This window comes from Paroedura picta, chromosome 8 (genome assembly GCF_049243985.1).
Source record: "Paroedura picta isolate Pp20150507F chromosome 8, Ppicta_v3.0, whole genome shotgun sequence".
Taxonomy (NCBI): Eukaryota; Metazoa; Chordata; class Lepidosauria; order Squamata; family Gekkonidae; genus Paroedura; species Paroedura picta.
Window position 1 is genome coordinate 91,179,856 of NC_135376.1, and position 9,112 is coordinate 91,188,967.

Here is a 9,112-nt window from a genome sequence, read left to right on the forward strand (position 1 = left end):
AAGGAGACTGAAACAGATGAATATGATATCTTCTTGGCAAAGATTCTTTCTTTTAAAACTCAAAGGGTTTTGAGTGTGAATCTGTGCCTCATCCACAAAGGTAATTAATCACTGCTATTTTCAAAATTCTTTATTACTCTGCAGTTCCATTTTTCTGTAGTGGCTCATGACTATGTCTAGTTCAAAAGTCCCAACAAGACTCCTTTGAGTAGTGAAAAGTGAGTTATAAAAAAACAATTCTTCTCTCCAGGACTGAGCATTCAGGTTACGCTTATCCCAACCTGGATTAGCTGAGACAGTGAATCCTTCCTCCTGGGTTTTGTAAGGAAATTTAGCTTTCTGTTATGCACCAGTATCTTTGGTATAATAAAATAGGGTATGTGTGTGTGTGTTTAATGAAAAGTACACATTTCTTTTCCATGTCCAGATCCCCTCACCTTTATCCATTTGTCTGGAGGCAAGCAAGTAATTTATGAATTGTGCTCACAGGCGTCTGTGAAAAACGGCCGTGTCAATATATATATATATATCTGCTTTATGAGAAATTCTCCGGTCTATCATGGTGTTGTGTGGAGAGCACATATTAGTGGCTGGGTGGCTGATTCATCTTTGAGGTGACACCAAGAGGAGGCACAACAGCATTCCAAATGAGCAGAAGGCTATCTAGGAGATCTTGGGCGAAGAAGGCCTCCCTCGGGAAATCTGAACAAAAAGATGCTCCCACCAACAGTCATGTGGCATTTTGTGTCAAGACTAAACTTCTCACCTTCGTTGACTGATTTTTTGAAGTGTTGGACTCTAGACTGGGCCTGTAGATCTTCAATAGTTTTACAACAGATCTCCCAATGACAGAAATCAGTTCCCCTGGAGAAAATGGCTGCATTCGAAGGTGGATGATACAGCATTGCACCATGCTGAGGTTCCTTCTGTCCCCAAACTCTGCTCTCTTCAGGCTCCGCCCCCTAAATCCAGGTATTTCCCGAGGCAGAACCAGCAATGCGGTTTTATTTCTTTAAAAAATGATTTCATTTTTCAAGTTCTTATGTTTAATTTCATAAATGCCATGGGACACAGTACTTGAAAGATCACCCCTTCCCATATTTTCCAGCCCTGCATCCCATGCCCCCTCTTCTCAAGGGTAACGTAGGTGGCAATCAGAGACCAGCCTTTTTAGTAGTGGTACCTTGTCTGTAGCGTGTTCTTTCTCTTGAGGAGGAGGAGGAGGAGGAGAAGGAGAAGAGTTGGTTCTTATATGCCGCTTTTCTCTACCCGAAGGAGTCTCAAAGCGGCTTACATTTGCCTTCCCTTTCCTCTCCCCACAACAGACTCCCTGTGGTGGAGGTGAGGCTGAGAGAGCCTGATATTCCTGCTCGGTCAGAACAGTTTTATCAGTGCCGTGGCGAGCCCAAGGTCACCCAGCTGGCTGCATGTGGGGGAGTGCAGAATCGAACCCGCCATGCCAGATTAGAAGTCCGCACTCCTAACCACTACACCAAACTGACTCCCCTTGTTCCTACCATACTTACTATTAAGTACCAGGCCAAAACAAGGTGGGGAGGTGTTTCCACAAACTTTTAGTTAAGGAGTTGATCTTTTAAATTCTTTTCTTAGTGAGCTTTCAACCAGAAAATGGTTACATTGATTTTAAATTTCTTGCCATCAGGTTGCAGACAATTTATGGCAATTGAGGCAAAAGATGAGCAGGAGCAGTTTGCTATTGCCTCTGCGTAGAAAACCTAGATGAGTTTTAGTAGTTGATACATTTCATTGCATTGGCCAAAGTAATAGAAGTCGGTAAAAGAAATGACCAGCATCTCTGGAAAGTGGTGAGCACAAGTGTGTAGGAATGTGCATATCAGCCCTCCCCCCCCCCCAAAAAAAACACACACACACAGGGATTTTGCGTGTCTGCTTAAATAGTGGAAGTGGTTATGTGTATATGATTTTTTTTAAAAAAACTGGGAAGGTATGCAATTGTCTTGCCTGATTTGAGACAAAGATTTCAGCAGTACTCCAGAGTTTCCCCAAAGTGTGTACAATGGTGTGACTGCCCTGGGTGGATCTTTAATGAATTTAACAGGAAAAGAGACCAATCCATGATTGCATTACCTATATTTGATACCTCCTAGATTGTGGGACAGGATGCTGACTAGGTATTGCCGGAATGTTGAAGATTTCCCTAACTGAATCCTGCCAGGTGAAAAGAAGCAAAAAGCTTTTAGTGTTGATGACATTAATAACACTGTCCTACAGCTATACATTGTCCTACAGCTATACATTGTTATTTTGAATGGGGAAAAACACTCACCAGTTAACAGCTCCCTGCAGGCTCACAGTGAACTCACCCAAAGAATCCAGGAAGCTCCTAGATCTATGGTGTCTAACTGGCATGTCCATTTACTATTATTGCTTACAATTTGTAAAGTACACAACAGTCTGGGTGAAACTGACAACCATTTTTAAATTTCAAGTCAAGCACAGTGATTGCAAAATCACATGAGGGGGATTCTCTAAGGCAGCCTTTCTCTCTCTCTCTTGGTTTTTTACCACTGAGAAACCACTGAAACATTCCTCAGGCTATGAGAAAGCCCCCAAGTGATGTGATGGTGCAGAATATGGATGGGAAGCTTAGCTGTGTACATGCCCACACATACCCACCCTTTCCACCCCTTTGGGTCCATCATTGACCATTTCGGGAGGGGATTGACATGACCATATATGGTCATATCACCCTGTCCTTCCAGGACCATCACAAAACCCTTGTTGAGAAAGGTATCTATGGTGATCATAGAGATCATAGAAGGATGTTTGCAGGCAAACTTCTCATCTAAGAGAAGAGGGGTCTGGACACTAACAGAGTGGGGTACAATGCCATAGATTCCATCCTCGAAATCATCCATTTTCTTCAGAGGAACTTATTTTTTTTAGTCTGGAAATACTGTAATTGCAAAGGATACCCAGGATCTACCTGGAGGTTGGTATCCCTAGTGAGTGAAGAACCAAGTCTCTGAATCTGTGTAACAGCTTCATGCGTCCATGCATTCACAAAAACACTTCTGAGCCCTTCCAAATTGGCTCTTAGAATGAAGTGCTACTCAGCTCTCGAGGAAGCAGAAATGAGAAATCAGAAAACAGAATGACAACTCTTTAACACAGGGGTAGTCAAACTGCGGCCCTCCAGATGTCCATGGACTACAATTCCCAGGAGCCCTTGCCAGCATTCGCTGGCGAATGCTGGCAAGGGCTCCTGGGAATTGTAGTCCATGGACATCTGGAGGGCCGCAGTTTGACTACCCTGTTTAACAACTTCAACCTCATTTGACAAACAGAAGGAAGAAGAAGTTGAAGAGCTGCTAGTTGAAGTCATACATTTATCCCTACAATTACATTAATTTAGAACAGGCCTTCCTGAGTCTTATTGTTCTGTGAGGGACTGCAATCCAATTTGTGACCACTTGTCTCACTTTAGAGTAACAAGTTTCATTAAAAACCCCTTAGAAAAAAATTACACTCCCGTTATTATTATTATGATTATTTTATCTGATTGAATTTCAGACAGCAATGCCTGTAGTCATAATTAGAATCAGGGCTGCATTTTTACTTGACCCACAAACGTTTTTTTTAAAAAGGAGTCATTTCAATCAGCAGATACGAATGCTTGTAGCAGTCATATCTGGTTGCTTCTTCCCACCCCAGCCCCCCAGCCCCATTTTTTAAACTGAACAAGGTACTATGCAAACAGGACTTCATTGCGGAGTGATTATTCAAGACATGCTGAAGTTCCCAGGATTTTTAAAACTACCCGGTGCTGGTGACTAGCAAGGTTCCGGTAAGATTTGCCTAAGTTATCTTAATTTTGTAGCATTGGCTGAACAACTCTGATTCTAGAGCAGCCTTTCTCAGCTTTTTTATCATTGAGAAACCACTGAAACATTCTTTAGGCATTGAGAACCCCAGAAAGTGGTACGACCGTGCAGAATATTGTTGGGAACATAAATGCCTACCCAGGCCCCCTGCCCATCCCCTCCAGGCCCATCATTGGCCATTTTCGGAAAGGGGGGGCATGTCAACATTACCATATGTGGTCATATCACCAGATAAATGTTATAAAAATATATATAATTAATTAACCCCCACCCATTCAGGCAACCCTTCCAGGGCCATCAAGAAACCCCAGGGGTTCCTAAAACCCAGGTTGAGAGAAATAAGGCCAGCAGAACAGCCTAGGTAAAGAAAAATAACTCAATGGGGATAACATCTGGATGTGGAGCCTTGCCATCCTTTTATTTTTCTATTTCCAGTATTTTATGATTTGATGGCAGCCATTTTATTGTGGTCTACATTAGTGATCCCCAACCTGTGGACCGCGGACCACATGTGGTCCGACTAATTACAGGTGGGCCACGAAGGACACCTTCTCCCCCCTCCCTGGCCCTTTACAACACACTTTGGGTGTTATTGTCTCCCATCACTCCTTATGTTCCTTATATTCATTGTTGTGGCATATCTGTATCTTATTTTGAAGGGATGTTTAAACATTACCATAGCAATCAGAGAGCGTTAGGGCAGTGGTTGAGAGTAGAGAACTACCCCCCCCCACCGGGCCTCAGTAAAAGGCATTGAGTGGTCCCCAGTGAGTGGTCCCGGGCGTTGAGTGGTCCCCGGTGATAAAAAGGTTGGGGACCACTGGTGTACATTACATGTTTTCAAAATTCCAAAAAAAACAACCATTCTACCATCTTGAAATCAGTAAAATATTATTTCTTGTAGGATATCATTATAGAATATTATTTCTCTATGCAATGTTCTTTAGGTTAACGTTTTTGCCACTAAGTTTCAGCCATCTTACAGAGACCACATGGGATTTTTTCACGGCAACACACATTTATCATTGCCTGTGTCTATGTAGCAACTCTGGACTTCCCTGGTGGTCTCCTGTCCAAGTATTATCCTTCCCCCAATCTTGGCCTTGACCCCGCCCTGGTGGAATGTTCTGCCAAAAAAGATCAGGGCCCTGCGAGACCTTAACTAGTTCTACAGGGCTTGCAAAACAGAGCTGTTTTACCAGGCCAATGCATGAGGCCCAAACAGACCACCAAGAAGAGGTGGCTTCACTGCTGAAGCAGAGGGAAATCTGCTCTCCAAGGATCTTGACACCCCCCTCCCAAGCTCAGAGTAGGTGGGAGCTACTGGAATTCATAAAAATGTTTTAATGTTAATATTTTGATATTATTATGAGATTGTTTTAAACCATGTTGTTACCCACCCTGAACTATCTGGGAAAGGCAGGATACCAAAATAAAGTTTGTTATTATTATTATTAACCAAAATTGACTCTGCTTAATTTCTGTCTGAGTAAATATCACCTTGCTGCTAACGTATGGCAATTGCATGGTGTTTTCAAGTCAAGAGGCACTCAGAGGTGGTTTGCCTTCGACTCTGCCTTGGTGGCTTCCCATTCAAGTACTAACCAGGACTAGACCTGCTTAGCTTCTGAGATACGATGAGATCAGCCTAGTCTGGCCCCTCTAGATCAGTGTGGGGAAAGGATTGAGTGTTCATAATGTACCTGGTTAAAAGATGCCACCCCTATGTAGCTGGTTGATGGGCTGTGGAATGCTTAGGTGGTAAGGATGGGTTAAGAACACTGGTAGAGCTGAAGTACCCCCACCCAAGGAGGCAGACTTGCTTGTAGAAGATGATTCCAGATTGCCATAGTTTCAAATGAGTATCAATAATTCCTTGACTTTAGAGAAATATTAGGAAACTGGGACATTGAATGTACTCAGATTAATCAAGACCCTTCATCATCACCAGGAAGAATGCCCAGTTTTTCACTTGTCCACCTAGAAGGCCCTGCTTAGCTTCCAAGATCTGAAGACATGAGGCTAGCCTTGGGCTATCTGGTCAAGTGCTGCTTGAGCCGGTAGCAACTTTCAGCCTTTGCTGAAGGGCCTACTATTCCAAGGTGCATGGAGTCACCATGCTTAAGACTAGCCTTCTTCCAAAAGATTCTGCAGCAGAATGCCCCCAAACTATTCAAGCAGAGGGGCTCAGCGTCCAATTTATTTGGGCAATGGCTCCATGATGGGCCTAGCATTTTGATGGTAAAAGGTAAAGGTATCCCCTGTGCAAGCACCGGGTCATGTCTGACCCTTGGGGTGACGCCCTCTAGCGTTTTCATGACAGACTCAATACGGGGTGGTTTGCCACTGCCTTCCCCAGTCATTACCGTTTACCCCCCAGCAAGCTGGGTACTCATTTTACCGACCTTGGAAGGATGGAAGGCTGAGTCAACCTTGAGCCGGCTGCTGGGACTGAACTCCCAGCCTCATGGGCAGAACTTTCAGACGGCTGCCTTACTAGCATTATGAGCATTCTGATGGACCTCACTCCATATGGGGGAAAGTCCTCTTTGCCTCTCTCATACACATTGAACTCCATGCCATTGGTAACATTTTCACTCTTTGGGAAAGAAATATTGCTCAATAGGGTTGTGTGAGATTCTCACACCAGTGTCTGGATGCTCTAGTCTCTGGGAAGGAGGGAACCTTCATGAACTGTTCAACAGAAAGGTTTAGAAATAAGTTCATAGACCTTGTTTTAGGCTGTAACTTCATATAAGGTTTATAATTCACACTGGATACCTGATTCACTAAGGACCATGTATGAGATTTCAGATTCAACTGTGTGTTCTGTCAGACCCAGGTTCTCCTTAAGCCCATGATGATTGCCTGTGAGTCCTGAGGCAGCCACAATTTCCTCCATCTTTCTGAGACATACAGCCTTGTTTGGCCCAGAGGATCTCCTACATCCTCTCTTTTCCGCCAAATCTCCCCCTCAGACCTCTCTCCAATCAATCAATCAATCAATCAATCAATCAATCAATCAATCAATCAATCAATCAAAGTTAATTACAGCCGTTCAGACCAAGTTATATGAAGTCATTACATAAGAGACCAAAATAATATTGTCATTGAATGTAATACAATTTAAAACAGATCATAAAATAGAACTTAAAACTATGCTACTTTAGAGCAGCGGTCCCCAACCTTTTCCTGGTTGAGGACCGCTTCTGGAAGTGGGGGAGAATTGGTGGCCCGGGTGCTGCGCATGCGCGGCAGCACCGCACAAACGCTCATGCCCAGACCTGCCGTGCATGCGCATTTGCGCCCCGCCGGCAGGTGCAAACGTGCACGCATGGCAGCTCCATGCAAACACGCATGCACAGAGCTGCTCGCCTGGTGAGGTTCCCGCTGCGGAGGGGGGAGAGGCACGCGCGGTCACTTGCGGCCCAGTACCGAGGCCTTCACGGTCCGGTACCGGGCCGTAGACCAGGGCTTGATGACCCCCACTTTAGAACATCAGATTTTTATGGCGGTGGCACAAAACTTAGCAGACCTCTCTCCAAGACTGTCTCTCTTCCTCTGACTGCTCAACTCCCACTCTGACATTAGAATCCTCTCTTCCTAGAACCTTCCCAGGCCCCTCCCCCTTTTTATTCAGGAGTGCCCCCCCCCTCACTAGGTCCAATATAACTCCATTCAGGCTTCCAGCTATGTGGGTCCATCCTACCAACTCTGAAAGCCATAAGGCAAATGCAGTCTAGCCATAGTGCAAGCAAAGCATCTTGGAAATGTGTTTTGAGATGTTCCAAACCTTTGCCCAATCTCTGGCTGTTGACAGTGTCAAAAAAGAGATTAGCTTACTGGTTTGCATTAACATTGACCTTTAAATGTTACCTTCACTCCAGGCTGTTTAGCAAATAAGTGGAAGGCTTTCCCCCCCTCTTTTTTGGCTTTGCTCTCAATTGTTTTGCTGTAAAGATGAGCTTAATTGGTTGCTGCAAGTCAAGAGTTTGTTGTTTCCCCCTCTAGTTCTGCAGTGACAGTGACGAGGTCAATGCCAAAGTGACTCATCTGGATAAATAAGGGATGAAGAGAACTGGCTGGATGAGTGGGGGGAGGCAGAGCCATGGCTGTGGTGTTTCCTCCGGAGGCAAATGAATTCCATCCGCTTTATCTCCAATTCACAGTTCAGCATAGCAACATGAGCGCAATGCAAGGAAATGCACACAGTATATTTTTACAATGAAAAATAGCACCCAACAAGATGGACGCTGCCTTCTGCCATCTTTACCCTCTTGGCCGGGATGCTCCCAAGGTCTCGGGAGGGGTTGAGGCTTGACAACTGTGCTTCAGGCTTCTTCCTTGACTTGGAGGTGGTTGACTCACAACCTCCTCATCCACTTCCTCCCTGGCCTCTGCTTTGGGACCTCCTTTTGTTCCTATCCTTTCCGTCATCCTTTCCCAGCCTAGCTGCCTTCTATCTTTGTAGCTCTTCCCTGGGAGGGGTGTGGCTGGTCTGCTTAGCCCTGCTCTGAACCTCTGATCTGTTGTCTTTCTTGTTGACTTGATGTTGGAATCCATGAACCCTGCTGGCTCCTTGCCACCATGGATGGCTCAAGTTTCCAGAGGCTCAGCCCTGCAGTCCCTCTGTCACTTAACCAGGGGCTGGCTGTGCCCACTTTTCAGATTAGAGTCCAACACTCTTAACCATTACACCATGAACAATGTAAGTTGATGTGGGTCCACATTGGGGAGAAAGGCAGGGTATAAGTTATATAAATTAATAAGTAGAGCAGGGTTTTTCAACCAAGGTTTCATGAAACCCTGGGGTTTCTTGATGGCCTTGGGTTTCCCAATTAGGTGGGAGTTAATTCATTCTTAATATACTTATAAAAGTTTGTTAAACATTTATCAAGTGACATGACCATGACCTACACACCCATCCCATGATGGGACTTATGATGGGAGGGGAGGGGCTGGGAAGGGGAGGGGCCCCAGGTGGGCATGTACACAGCTTCCCAACCATATTTTACATGATTGCACCATTACTGGTTTTCTCGAAGCCTAAAGAATGTTTCAGGGGGTTCTCAACAGTCAGAAAGCAGAGAAAGGCTGAACTAAAGTAAATGAGGGAATTACCTGCATATTAATAAACAATCCCCAAATAATAGCCGCTTATGTTTTTCTTTCTATGAACAGAGAAGCCAGGGAAGAAACCAACCTCACCACTGATTTATGTTATATTTCACGTTAAACTTTCAAAG